This window comes from Lissotriton helveticus, chromosome 3_1 (genome assembly GCF_964261635.1).
Source record: "Lissotriton helveticus chromosome 3_1, aLisHel1.1, whole genome shotgun sequence".
Taxonomy (NCBI): domain Eukaryota; kingdom Metazoa; phylum Chordata; class Amphibia; order Caudata; family Salamandridae; genus Lissotriton; species Lissotriton helveticus.
The window spans coordinates 549,020,740-549,035,870 of record NC_136061.1 but is presented as its reverse complement, the minus strand read 5'-3'; the positions used below and the strand labels follow the sequence as shown (position 1 = coordinate 549,035,870).

The window sequence follows — 15,131 nt, the reverse complement described above, 5'->3', positions numbered from 1 at the left end:
CAGCATTGCTATCTAATAGTATGTCTGCAAACTAGAAGTGCCTATGTTGGAGTGCCAAATAGAAATCGTGATCTTATTTGCCAAAACAGTCCACCATAAACTTAGCTGTTGCAAGAAGCAGCAGTCCGCATTGCCCAGATTGTTCTATAACACAGTATTTATTTTTAATTTGTCTTTCTTTATAGCAACAAATTATAGCATTGCAGTCAATACAGTGCACGTTTAGGTTAGTTTAATTTAACTAAAACAAGTTTCATTCAGTTAAAGAAGGTTAGTTTAGTGATTGTTATTTAGAACAAGCACACAAATGGCAAGAAAACCTAGCTTCAAGTGCAAAATATATATAAAATGAAAACATACAACATAACCAGTTTACCAAAATATGAGCAAAAAGTAAAAATTAAATATACAGAATCAAAAGCCAGTCTAAGGGGTAACATGACCCCGCAAGACATGGGCAAAATCTTTTAAAGTATTTTTTAAGCTTGCCTTATTGTATTCCAGTCTTTACGTACAGCATTCCAAGTTTTGGCTTTGCCACCTTTCAGCATTTTCCCCCCAAAATGTATTAAGGGGCCCTCAAAGAATCAATAGATTTTGCTCTGAACTGGAGCTGCTATTATGGAAATCAATGCATTAATCGAGAAAAATGAAATCATGCCCTTATTAACAGAATCACCTGTTGTGAACTCCACATCAACCTCAAGTCGCAAAATTTGTAGTCAACCAGGCCCTAAGACCTATGCCCGGGAATTCTGATTGATAGGTCACAGGTGGGAGGATGCGTAGCTAGCAGGCAAACACTTGGGCAGGAAACTCTTGGTCAATCCCACGATAGGTACAGCAACATTACAATGATCAAGGAAGATTGCCCCAATAAAGCACACATGGCTGGAGGGGGTACACACACTCCTAAAAACGCCATAAAAAGTAAGATTACACATGTGTTAAGAACATATAGCCAAACAGAAACTAACATTTGCAGTGATCATGCGCGCCCCATGCCGGACATCTGGACACGTTATCCACTGACCACGTTGAGACCATGTGAGGTTGAGATATACCTGTGGTAACCATTAGATAAATAATTTAGGACTATCAAAGGTAGCAGCCAACAGACCTCACCATAAACGGTACGCGGGAAACTTTTATAACTCACCATGTTTTGCATAAAAGAAGGACACATATGGATTGCAAATTGAGACAGTCCTCAGATCTTGTGCCTGTAACTGTTCCCCCGTGTGTAATGTTTAATTAAACAAACTATTACTGTTTTGCCAAACGCCTCTTGTCCTCTGTTTTTTAAAGGATTTTGAAATCAAGTAATATTTTGGAAAGCTAGCCAGAAGAGATCGGGACCTCGTACCCACCTGCAGCAGAAGAAAGGAGACCCCGCCTAGACGGATTCATGATTGCACAACAATAAAAGTGGGCAGACACAGCAAATGATTGGAAGTTCTGCTGAATCTCCGAGGAAGAGGCCTGTCCTGAAGCAGCCATCACAGAGGGTAAGAGACAACATCCACACCTAAAACATAGTACAAAGCATTTGGCGTATAATAAAGTGGGGAGATGCGTTAAAAGATAACCCAAGCACTTGTGCCACTGACAGGGTCTGGCATATTACCTTTTTTATATGTCCTAACTTAATCAGTCGTAAGGCAGCCTTGGAGACATTCCCGTGGAAGTCACTTTTGTTCGATAGCAGTGTACGCTAGCTAATGTAAAGATACCCTTGAGAACTCCCAGGACATTGATAATTGTGATATAACTATCGTGATAGGGTGGAGTCTCACTCTCATAGTTTTTTAGTTCAACGACGTACCAGTGCTAAGAGGTTTCTTAATACTGTTAGTATCTGGAAGGAGTGTGGGAGGTACACCTAACTTGGACACTGGGCATAACTGGGTGGAATTCGGACATGGGGAAAAAAATTTGACCCAGGAAAATGGGCGAAATTTAAGTCTGGCCAATAGGGGCCGGCAATTCCAGAGTTACTACAATATAGTTTCCATAATTGCCACCTTTGTCTAGGAACGGATATTGGCAGACTATCCTGCTCAATTAGGAACGCGTTCCATGCTAGTCTTCTCTTGAGAGAGGAATAACGTGCTGAGAACGCGCTAATTTTTTTTACAAAGTAATTTTTTCTGTCCACTAATACTGAACTGTAGTATTATGTGATGTTACATTGATTGTTAATGGCACACTGTATTGTGTGAAAAACTGAGGTTGTGCAGATGCTATTCTAACACACCCCATATTCACCCTAAGTTTTAATACTTCTATGCATTTTATCTTGTTTTTATGGAAATGTTCAGTCAAACTGCTTGATGCAAATATTGTTAGCACTGAGCTCCTAGTACCTTATTTGTAAGAGTGCATCACGTACAAATGCCACTATGATTAGCAAAGCCAAACAACAAAATGTCATTTGAGTTGTATTTATCCAAATTACAAAAATTGTCATGGATTCCCCATTATAGAAACTAGGTTCCCCAAACAGATGAAGATAATTAAAACCTTTTGCCAAGAGTGTCATTTACACACAAAGGCAAACACATTTCCCTGTCCTGAAGAGGAAACATTTGACACAAATATAATTGAATATACTAAAACATATAGGGACTAAAAATGCAGGTCAAAAGAAAGTCATTGTTAAAAATTATGGGCCAGATACAACTGATAACCCCACGATGCCGATAGAAAGCAAGGCTTTGGCACCTCCCCCACCATAAGCAGGGATAGAGGTACTCATACAAGCTTCCCTGGCATTAGGATAATCAAATCCAACAATAGTAGAAGCCAATGAGCCACCCAACGAAAAGGAAAGTTAGGTCTAAGCCTGTGAAAACTAAAAGCAAGCAAGCCCAGATTCATCAAGTGCAGCCCAAGTCCCTAGCGAAGGTCCCCAAAAGCTTGAATCCCAGTCCACCATGATCAACATGTAACACCTCAAAGGTAGGTAAAACACACACTCTCACTGTTTCAGGCGATCCTAGACGAGTACCAGGAAAGTTTGTGGCGGTTCGCAATAGCGACTCAGTGAGCTCTGGAGATGAAGGGAGCTCCAGTCCCCTGGGAACCGATGACCAGGCTAACGAAAGCAGCATGTAGCTCGGAGCAAAAGAGGCAGACCAGACGGCGAAGGGAAGAGGAGGCGTGAGCTGATGTTCGAAAGAGAAAGGGCACGCAACCAGGAGTTAGAGCAAGACTACAGGACAGAACACTCTTTACAAGAGGGAAGCAGGGCCAGGTACAAGGGGCAGTGCAATGAAGAATCGGAGATAGATGAAAGGCTACTAGCAGGGCTCACCGCCACACCTTTCGGTCGACAAAGATGGGGGCTGACCAAGAAATAAAGGAACAAGGCAGCCTGGTACTTACTCACCCGCGACACAGGAAAAACAAAATGGCACCTATGCAGGCCCAAGAGGGAAGCAGCGACGAGGATACCCACTGCTCTGCATGGGTGCACAAGAAAGAAAATCTAACCAATGGGGAGATAATAGCAAAAATGGAAGGCAAGACTTGTGCTTACCCATTGTGTGATCTATTAGCAGTTTGGACTGAGAAAAGGGACAAATATGACAAGCCTTGGACGAGGGAAGGATCGTTTGAGCCAGAGGACTTGGCAGTAGTGGAGGATTGCATCAGGCATGATGGAGTAAACCCCAGTTGGAATTTCCTCTACATACAGCAATGCCTTGCAAGATGGGAGCCCTATGTTGAGGAGAAATCCGTAGTGTCACCTAGAATGGGAATTAACCAGTTATTGCAGAAGGGCGCAGCAGGTTTACACACGTGCCATGGGCACAGAGGATCAAAGAGGGGTCAGAACAAAGTTACCATTATTGTTGGATTGGGCAGGGAAATGGATAACATGCTTCAATAAAAAACACCGAAAGTATCAACCTAGCGATAGGTGACATTTTTAGCCTTCTAAGCAGCCTAATTGGGGAGCAGACCAACACGGGATTCACCTAAGCTCATATTCCAGCAATCACGCTAACCAATAAAAAGCATGATTGGCTTCTCTTAATACACACAGGAACTGGATATGGGCCACCCTGAGAGAAATGTTTGCTGACCGTCTAGATGTAGGAAGGCTTATGGCAGAGATTATGATGCCAGAGGAAAGCATAAACAATTTTATAAATAAAATAAGGGAAAGATGAGGACAGGAAATCGGAAAGCTGTGGAACAGCACGGGCCCACAAGTAACATGTTGCTATAATATTTTGAAGAAAGGGTCACCCACCGAGACAAAGAGGGGGCTGGATAGTGTAGTTGGTTTAGATACCAAACCTTGACAGGAAGTACAACCTCATATACTCCCCTACCATAAGAAAAATCGAGAAAAGGATAGAGAGAAGGAGGAGCAGATCCAAAAAGACACAGCAAAATGAGTGTTGCATAAGTTGAAAAAAGTCTGCCCTCGAGGGAGCAGCAATGGCAGCAACCATGCAGATGGCACCAGTCACAATGGGGACTCTACCGCAACACTTTATAGGGTGCCAAACAGGTAGTCCAGGATCACAAACTGGATATGGTGGTAGACCCCAGGCAGGCTGACTGGAATCAGACCTTAGAGAGTGCTTCTCTTTGCGTAGGCGGGCTCATCTGGTAGAGGCATGCCGGACGAAGGCATACCATGAGCAGCAAAACCAGCAGAGGTTGGAGAATATGGGCCAGCTGTCACAGAACCACCTGTGGCAGAGTATGGTTAGAGTCCCTCGTCATGACCAAGCACACGGTAATCAGTACGTATCATACACTTAGTCACAGTGAGGTCTGCAGTTTGCCACACAACCACAGCAGGGATCAAGTAATTGGGCAAGCACGGGCAGCAGCAACCACAGATAGGGAACACAGTACAACATGGATGGGGTAACAACCCTGACAAGGAGGGGTGACAGTGTGGGGAAGGAAGCACCTACAAGCAACCACAGGGCCAAAATTCACAATACAATAGATCCCCCAGTAAATGAAGACAGATTATAAGGATCCCAGCGACTTAACCCCCAGTAGTTCATCTCAGATTATAAAGATGATCTGTATCCGCATACCCCCTTTCCCTAAAAAATGTATCAGATCAGAGAAGACTAACTGACTTCATTGGGGGTCCAAAAACGTTTACTTGCAGGAATTCAGGGCTCCAGTGTCGATCGGGTGTCTACACAAGTTCGGCGTCGATCGGGATTCCGTTGAACCACAGAATAATCAGGTTGTCAAAAGCGCCTCCAGAAACTAGGCCCCATTCTGCTGCGGATTCCCCATGGAGGGGTTCACAGGCCATTCTCCTGGATGATGGGACAGGACAGCATCTAGAAAACTGTTTAAAAAGCAGATACCCCAGTGCCGCAGCCAAAGTCTAATGGGACGCTTTCCAATTACCAAGACGGAAGGTCACCATTTTCGGGTAATATGCCCACGCTTAATAATTCCTTCATGGCCTGTAGTCCAGACAGTGCCCCCAAATGCTCTAAAAGCCTCTGAGTCAATGGAGGCTTCCTTTTCAGTTATCAACTAAGCCATCCTCGGTGACGGGAACAATGCTCTTCTTGCTCCTTCAATAAGAAGACACTAAACTCTACAGGCCCTACAGCCAAGAACCAATAATTTAAATGGCCTCAGTGTAGGGTGACCAGACGTCTCATATTTGCAAGAACAGTCATGTTTTTGGTTACGTGTCCAGGCAGATTTCAGTAAATCAAGCACTTGTCCCAGGTTTTTGGAGAGGCCCCACTGAACTAGATATATGAGTTTCAGCGCAGGAATAGGTACCAGTCTTTTATAGTCTGTGTAAAAGCTGTATTTAATCTATGTCCCTTAGTGCCTAGGAGTTTGTGTTTGCTCAGTTGGTGAGTGCTGTCTTCCAAGTAATTCTGCGCCCCTCTGTGACGCGAAATTGTAGTCCAACTTCAATTTTTGTGAAATGTCCTGGTTTTTGGCTTTAAAAATCTGGACAGCCTACCGCAGCATAATGACGAGTTCGAGACTCCAGTTGGGGGTTGTCACGCAATCTTTTTTACCCTTCCGAAGATCAACAAAATGAGCACCAATGGGCACATGCATCATTGTCAATTGCATTCGCAAACGGTGCGAATCGCAATTTTCGGCGGTTTGCGAATGCAATTGACAAAATTGGGATGCATCATGTTTTTCGCAAATTTAGAAATCGCAATCATGTTGCGATTTCTAAAATTGCGATTGCATTTAAGAAATCGCAATTTAAGATTTCTTAAATGCAATGCATGAACATTTTAAATTTGCAAACTCCAAAATAGGGAGAGGTAAATTACCATGAAGTTGACCTTCATGGTAATTTGCGAAAACTTTCAAAAATGCACAAAAGTGCATTTTTGAAAGTTTCATTTTACACACACACATGCCCTTGGGGCATGTGTGTGTGAAAAATGTACTTAAAGTTATATTTTTCAATTTTCGCAAATTGCTAATCGCAAATTGAAACTGACTTCCCATTCATTCCACTGGGCCTCTAGGCCCATAGGAATGAATGGGAAGGGATTCCTTAATTGCGATTCGCAAATTATGAATCGCAATTAAGGAATTTTAAGAAATCGCAAAAAAATTGCGATTTCTTAATGCATAGCCTTTTGCGATTTCTTAATTGCGATTCCTTAATTTTCGCAATTAAGAAATCGCAAACGGAAGAGGAGGAGCTACGCAGGCATTCAAGATGGTCGCGTGAGCACAGAGCTCCCCGGACCCGCGCCGCCCCTCACGAATATCCTGGCACTATCCTGATTTTGAGGACGGGCTTTTGTTCGCACATCCTTGCTGATCTTCGTACCCTTTGAAAAATCGAATTTGGACGCTGGGGTCCACTTTTCCATCGTCTTTTCTTTTTGAGGCCCACGCCAAGGCGGACCGGGGGCTCGATTGCTGGGCAGGCCGTGGAGTAGTTGATCAACAACGGCTGCAGGGGTCCCCTCTGGTCGGCCCCTCCTGACTTTCGGTTTCGTTTTCTACTCCCGGCCCTGATTGGCAGAAGTGCAGCCTTTCTCCACCTTCGGCTGCCTGTTGTCTCCTTGTTGTCTGGTACTGGCCCGCCTGACTGTCTACAACTCGGCTCTTTAGTGCCTACAATCATCGGATCTAGTCTTGTTGGCTGTCTGGACACTCCGCGCCGGCCATTTTTACCAGGTCGCGAGGAATCCTTCGGGGTCCCTCTTCCAAGATGGCCTCCGGACAGCCTCCTGAGAAGCGCAAGACCAAGGCACCTCTCCGTGGTGGACAAAATCAGACCAACATTATGGATCACTACTCGCAGGTCAAGGGGTCACCTGGCGCTGCTGGCCGTGCTTCGGATAACCCTAAGAACCTCTTTCCAGCGTCTTCGGACCCATCCTTGCAGGATGTCATGGGAGCCATAGCCAACATGCAGGCCTCTATGGGCCAGCAGTATGAGGCCCTAGCCTTTAAGATCGACACGGTTGCCGTGGACATTACGCTGATTAGAGCGGATCTTTCGAAGACTAATGAAAGGGTCGAGTCGCTGGGCTTGAAGACCTCTAGTCTTACTGCGGACGTCACAGAGGCCCAGACCGAGATCGGCAACTTGCGTTCCTCGCATGATCTAATGGCTCGTCGACTCGAGGACTACGAAAATAGGGCCCGTGTCAGATTCAGTACCTGAAATTTCCTGAGTTCCGCTGGAATACCAGGCCGAAGATGATGCTTGCTCCCAACTCCCTCACACCACTGCGCCAGATTTCTCTTGCCTCAGTGATGCGGGGGAAAGTGGAAGAGAAAAACAGAGACTGCCCACACAGGAATCTTCACCTCGATTAGTTCAGATGAGATGAATGTTCTTCCTACAAGATTTAACAAACATTACTAAGTTCACGCACATATTAGTCAAACATTAATATCCAAACTCTCTCTCTCTCTCTTTTTACCTTACTTTGAGTGGGCTTTTGCCTCTCTCTAGTAAGTCTCTAATTGGAACTCTCCTGGAATGAACAACTTGCCAATGAGGATACTTTGAAGAATTGGAGTCAGCAGATAAAGATGGTACACAAGAATATATATATATATTGTTATCTACTTGTAGAAACTGCCACTAGAAGAAGTGTCCTCAGTTGACTGTACTCCAACAATAATCCACAGGCATTAGACTAACTGTCCAGTTCCAAATGTAGCGCCTTATTACGTCTGCAGAGAGCGCTATTGGTTTGCAAAGTAACTGCCCAAAACTCCTTGTAAGTCTGTACTGTTGAAGTTCATATATGCGAATGACTTCTCAGGAAACTCTTTCTATTCATGAGCTAAAAATTACTTGCCAAAAACTTCAAATTAGGAGTTAAGGAGTTTTAACTGAGAAAAAACTATAAACAATGTCCTGCCATAGAAATGTCTCTGGACGCTATGCTGGTAATGAGACCGGGAACACTCTCAGTATTTCATGAACAAAAAACAAGGAAAGGTCTCACCAAATACTCGGCTACTTCTGCCTCATGAATTCTGAGCCTGCTGGGAAGAAACTGTCGCTGCTGCAGGGCTCACGCTGAATGCTGAATGAGTCTCTGAAGTGACACTGCTGTTGGAAACACACTGAAGGGCTGAGAAGAGTCACTGCATGTGACTCATGCTGCGACATAAACTGCCGCCGGCTTCCGTGAACACTAAAACGTTCCGCCAAAGTCTTCTGAGACACGGAAGACTAACGGGAGAAGCCCGACACTGAAACTGGGCTGCAGGAAACTAGAAATGCCGAGAATAATGAAGTTATCAAATTACTCTGGCATCACGAGAAAGGGAGAGCGCGAAAAAACATCCGCCTCTCGAAAATGAACGGTTGAAGTGCGACGTTTGATTAACCCTCGCGCTTCACGTTCAGCTGTGCCAAAATTCTATGGGAGCCACTAGAGCGCTAACAGCCTGCGCTATCTGTGGCAACAGGGAAGTGCCTGCCCTGACTCAGACGATATTTAGAGACCAACATACTCCAGCTTGTTAAGGAGCTAGGAGTCTTTGCACACAAAGAAGACTTGTTAATGGGGAAAACTAACTGCGAATGCCCTACTGAGAAGCCATTCCTGACAGCCCGTCGCAACAACGTGCGCCTTATTGGTGTCCCGGAAAATCCCGAGATTGTGGGGGTCGACCTCTTGGTGGAGGACTTGATTGCCAACTATCTTTCTCCCGCCGGACTTAGCAAGTTCTTTGCGGTTGAGCGTGCTCATCGTGTCCCCGGCGGGTAGGCTAAGCCGGGTGCCCCTCCGAGGCCCATCATCGCCAGGTTGTTTCACTTTCGGGACCGGGACGCTGTCTTACAGGCTTCACGGGACAAGGGCTCAGTGAACTTTGAAAATGCCTCCGTTTCTTTCTATCCTGACTTTTCGCCGCTTGTCCAAAAACAAAGACTTGGAGTTAAGAAGCTATTGCGAGACTTGGGTCTTAAGTACTCCTTGTTGTTCCCTACCAGGCTCCGGATTGAATATAGGGAACGTGTATTCTTTTTTGATCGTCCTGAAAATGTCAGTGACTGGCTCGATTCTCTGCCTATAAGAGATGAACATACTGGGCAGCCCGAAGGCGCCGAAGGGGGTGCGGCGGAATGAGGACTTCATCGGTGGATCCCGGTGTCTGAACTTTTCTGCTGTTTCAGCTGAGTTTGGACATGTGTTTTCTGTTGGCCTGGATCAGCTTGGGGGTGGCGGGGGGTGAATGGGGACTCTTCCTCCTCCTGGGTTCTTTGCGTAGCTTAGTTTAGTAATGGGGCGACAGGCACACTGCAAGTTGGGGTGGCTTATTAGTCTTACGCAGGGGTGCAGGGTGGGGGGAGTAACACGTTCAAGTTGGGGGGTGGTGGGGGTGTGTGTGTGTGTTTTTGTTTATTCGCGAGGCACCGTATTGTTTTTCTTGTCTGTACTTATCGTGGGGTTCTATGTGGGTCCTGCTCTTTATACTTTTCGGGGATGGGGGGTGGCGAGTTGAGACTGTTATCCTGGAATGTCAATGGATTAGGGGACAGAATTAAGCGAAGTATTGTTTTGCGATTCCTTAGACGTCATTCCCCCGATATTGTCCTTCTACAGGAGACGCACTTAATAGGCAATGCTTGTCAGGCAATGAATCGGCGCGGTTATCGGTTGGTGGCTCACGCGGGGTTTACTTCTGGGTCTAGGGGAGCTGGCATTCTCATTCGGTCCTCTCTCCCTTTTGCAGTTGACGAGGTTAAACTTGATGACAGGGGGCGCTATGCGGTGCTCACTGGCATGTGGGAGGGGAAGACACTGTCCATCCTTTCTGACTATGTCCCCCGGGTCTCCTTCTGGACCTTCCCGAGGGGCTTCTGATTTTCCTCCCAGGGATCTACCCAGGTCGCAAAGGTGGTTGAGTGACTTGTTAGAGACCTTCGGGCTGGTAGACGCCTGGAGGCTACTACACCCTACACAGTTGCAGTACACTTTCCACTCTGGGGCACACGGCAGCCTTTCTCGACTGGACTATTTCTTAATGCCAGCGGTCCACTCCTCCTCCATTAGAGAAATTGGTCAGCTCCCTAGGGGTATTTCCGATCACTCCCCCTTGTGGCTCCGTTATGAAGTAGGGGCAGGCGATGAGGGTAGAGTTGCCCCTATTAACCCGTGGTATTTTCGCAACCCCAAGACCCGCTCGGACCTTGTTAAAGCAATTGAGCATTATTTTGACGACAATGTGGGGTCTGTTTCTTCTGCTGTTTCTTCATTGGAAGCATTTAAAACTGTTATACGTGGTCAGTCTTTATCCTTGATTGTCGCCGCTAAGAAGGCTGCGAATGTGGAGGTTGTGCGTTTGGAGTCTGAGATAGCCGCTCTGGAGGACGATCTTCTGATGGGCGTCTCTGATGCCAAGTTGCACTCCCTTGCTTTGAAACAAGCTGACTACAAGGCTCTTGTAACCGATGCGGCGAAAGTGATGTATAGGGAGCAGCAGGGACGATTGTATGAGGTGGGTGATAAAGCGGGTAAATTGCTGGCGTGGTTGGACAAGAAGGAGAGAGTGAATCGTGTGGTCCCCGTGATTGAGCGGCCTGATGGTGAGAGTGTCACTGATCCAGCTGGGATCGTTCAGTGTTTCGCGGACCATTTTGAGACTGTGTACACCTCCGTTTGTGATAGAGATGAGGAGGACTCCCGATTGCTGTTGCGGGACATTGGTTTGCCTCGCCTCTTTGACTCGGACAGAGACCTCATGGATGCTCCGCTTACAGTAGATGAAATCGCGGTGGCTATTCGTTCCCTCCGCTCGGGTAAGGCGATGGGCCCCAATGGTTTGCCCATTGAATTGTACAAGCTGCGACCCGACAAAATGGCGCCCTATTTAAGGGATATGTTCCTCGAGACCCTGGAGTCTGGCTCCCTCCCTTTGGACCAGCGGCTCGCAAGTATCGGTGTCATTCCTAAGGAGGGCAAGCCACGGGATCGTTGTACTTCGTACAGACCCATTTCTTTACTCAATGCCGAACCCAAAATTTTGGCTAAGCTATTGGCCAATCGCTTAGTAACTGTGATCGGGGACTTGATCCATCCAGATCAATCCGGTTTCATCCCTCACCGCAATACTGCTTTGAATCTGCGCAGACTCCACGGGGTTCTCGCGAGAGCCGAGACGCTTACCGAACCGGCCATTTTGGCTTCTCTTGATGCTACCATGGCCTTCGACACTATCGAATGGTCCTACCTTTGGGCGGCCCTCTCGAAATTCGGGTTTGGGCCGGGCTTCATAGCCTGGGTGAAACTTCTTTATGAGAGTCCCCTGGCCCAGGTAGTTGTTAATCGTAGAGTGTCTTGCGTTTTTATGATCGGACGGGGTACCCGACAGGGCTGTCCGCTGTCCCCTTTGCTTTTTGCTCTCGAACCTTTGGCGGAGTGGCTCCGTTGGGAACCGTCTATGCGGGGCATCCGGTGGTCTCCTGATTTCGAGGATCGAGTCTCGCTATACGCGGACGACATCCTCTTATATCTCTCTTCCCCCAAAAAGTCCCTCAATGTGCTTTTCGATGTTCTGACTTCTTTCGGAAAGAACTCCGGTCTTGTTATCAATTGGGCTCAATCCTGCGTCTACGTCTTGGCTGGAGACCTCCCTCCGCTGCCGCGTAGATTTCCGATTCAAGTGACAGAGACCGGTTTCAAGTACTTGGGGATTTATGTTTCCTTGGACCCTTCCAGGCGATATGAGCTTAATTTAGTGCCCCCCCCTTCAGCGGCTCACGCTTGATGTGGCTCGCTGGCATAGGTTGCCGCTGTCGCCCCTCGGTAGAGCGGCGTTATTCAAAATGATGTCTCTGCCTCGATTTTTGTACGCACTACAGAATTCCTTTGACCCGATTGCCTCGAGCTATTTTCGGGAAGTGGAGAGCCTACAGAGACAACTGGTCTGGGATGGGCGTTCCCGTATTGCTCTTTCTAAACTCACGCTTCCGTGGTATGACGGCGGTATAGCCCTCCCGGACATCAGACGTTACTATTGGGCTTCCCAGTTAAGTGCGATTAATCATGCGACCTACGCACCGGGCCCTGCCCCGGCGTTTTCCATGGATAGATTTATTTTGCCAGGGGGGACCTTTAATAGAGCGTTATACTCTGGTGGTCTCCGTGAACGCTGACCGGTCCCACTAAGATTGCAGTGAGAGTGTGGCGTGATGCGAATGCGGCTTTGGGCTGGTGTGGCAGGTTTACTCGGGCCACTCCCTTGTATGATTCGGAATGCTTGGGCCATCTGTGGAAGACGAAAGGCTTTGATAAATGGGATATGATTGGTATCAGCAGAGTGGGAGATCTGTGGTCGAAGGGTACTGTCAAGTCCTTTGATGTGCTGCGTGTGGAGTATGATCTTGGTGCCAATGAATTCTTTAGGTACACCCAGATCCGTCATGCTCTGTTGTCTGTGTTTGCAGCGGGTACTGATATTCAAGAGTCTTCCCCTCTGGAGGACCGCATTTTGGATGGTCATGTGCCCGACAGCACGATCTCCCTGATTTATAAGAAACTCATCAACAACAGAGCTGACTTGCTGGTCCGCCTCCGGGCTGCGTGGTGTGCGGACGGACTGGAATTGGATGATGAGGACTGGCAATCTGCTTTGTCCTCGCCCAAGGAAGTCGCCATTCCTGCTCGTTTGAGGTTCGTCCAGCTTAAGATACTTCACCGAGTGTATGTTACTGGGCCTTGTCTGGTTCGAATGGGTTTTTCCCTAGATGGGTTATGTAAGCGTGGCTGTGGGATGTCTGGTTCCTTTCTCCACATATTGTGGGAATGCCCGGAGATGGTCAGGTTCTGGTCTCAAATGCATGCTGTCATGGAAAGTGTTACGGGTGTGTCCCTGCTGCCCGAAGCCAGGCGTTGTTTGTTGAACGTTTGGGAGCCTAATGACTACAGCTCAGCACAGATTATATGGGCGACCCGTGGCAATATGGTCGCGAAGAGGGACATTGCCCAGCTTTGGGGTTCACATAGACCGCCTACCTTATCTAAATGGAAAGAAAACATGGACTGGTGCATGTTCCGGGAGAAGACTGTGTACCTCTCCCGGGGACGGCCCAAGAAATGCTTGTTTCCTTGTCCGCCCCAGTCCCCGTTCTATCCTATTGTATTGTATTTATTCAGCCTTTGAGCTCTGCCCGCATGGACCCCTGATACTGTGCCACTATGTTTCTGCCTCGTGAAGTTTTGTTTGTTTTTCTGTATGTCTGTTTTTATTTCAATAAAAAAAGAAGAAAAAAAAAAAAAGAAATCGCAAACGGCAACAATGATGCATGTGGCCGCAAGTTTCGTTAGGCAATGAACAACTGTATCTAATCTGAGGAGCTCAAGAGACCCCAGCCACGGGTTGTATAGGGATGCCATTCCCACAGGGTGAGGAAAAAAATTTATCACGCAACTCGGGAAACGTTCAAATTAAAAGGAAAAAAAAGTCAAAAATAAGCCCAAAGATAAGATTGCAGATAAAAGACAGGGTCGAGATAAGCCAAAGCCAGGTATCTGATGCCACAAGGGAGGGCCATGTTGCACACCACGTGCCGGGAACTGGGAGATGTACAAACATATAAACATGCTCCCGGGGAAGCAACACCAGCTGCAATGCGCCCAGTCTTCCCACATTTCCACGCACATGTAGACTGAAAAACAACTTACAGCAAGCACAACTTGCTATCAAACATCAAAACAGGCAGCCCCCAGCAGCAAACAGTCTCGGGAAGGAGCGGCACAGCAACCACATTTATGCACGCATGTTTTGGGGAATCCAGTGATGCCCATTGAACTCCTGCTAAAGCCACAATCCTATCCCTCCCTGAACCCCTGGGACTACTCCACAACATACCAAACACAGATCTGACAAACCCTGAGGCAAAATGTCAGAGCAGGTCCGAAAACACCCTAGTAGTATGGGGATGCAGGCTCAACGGCTTATAAAAATATGTTCTGTCTCATTAAGGAAAATGCTACTTACTCAGTATGTATCTGTTCTTGGAATGTAGAGCTGTAGAGTCACATGCTGTGCATAGCTCGCCATCTACTGTTGGGTCCGGATGTTTGCACTTTGTTTTTCTTCAAAGAAGTTTTTCCAGTAACGAGGTAGGATACTCCTCCTTTCGGTGATAGTGCGCATTGGCATCGACTCCATTATTCGATTGTTTGCCGTCAGAGGGTAATAATGGAGTTAGTAAGAGTAGTAAGAGATGTCCATGTATATATGTATCTAAGAAAGATGCATCTGAAACCCAGGGAGGCAGGTGTGCACATTTGACTCCACAGCTCTACATGCCAAGAAAAGATGCATACTGGGTAAGTTGCATTTTCCGTTCGAGGGATGTGAGCTGTAGATCACATGCTGTTCATAGACTAAAATGCAATTATCTCCCAGAGCGGTGGCTAACCTGTAGCTGTTGCAGTGGTTTGAAATAATGTACGTAAAACTGCCTGGCCCACACTAGCTTGCTGTCTTGCTAACACATCAACACAATAGCGTTTTGTGAATGTGTGAGGTGGAGACCATGATGCAGCTTTGCAGATATCATCTATGGGTAGGTTTCCTAAAAAAGCCACAGAAGCCCCTCGTTTGCAAGTGGAATGTGCTCTAGGGGGAACTGTTAAAGTTCTATTTGCCCTTGCATAGCA

The 15,131-nt window shown here is 46.9% G+C and overlaps 1 protein-coding gene across 1 annotated transcript in view; it reads right to left on the bottom strand.

The window, feature by feature from the left end:
- The window catches only part of VPS8 (VPS8 subunit of CORVET complex), a 2,052,516-nt gene that overhangs the window by 1,670,984 nt on the left and 366,401 nt on the right, over window positions 1-15,131 (bottom strand). The gene's annotated exons all lie outside the window — the stretch shown is intronic.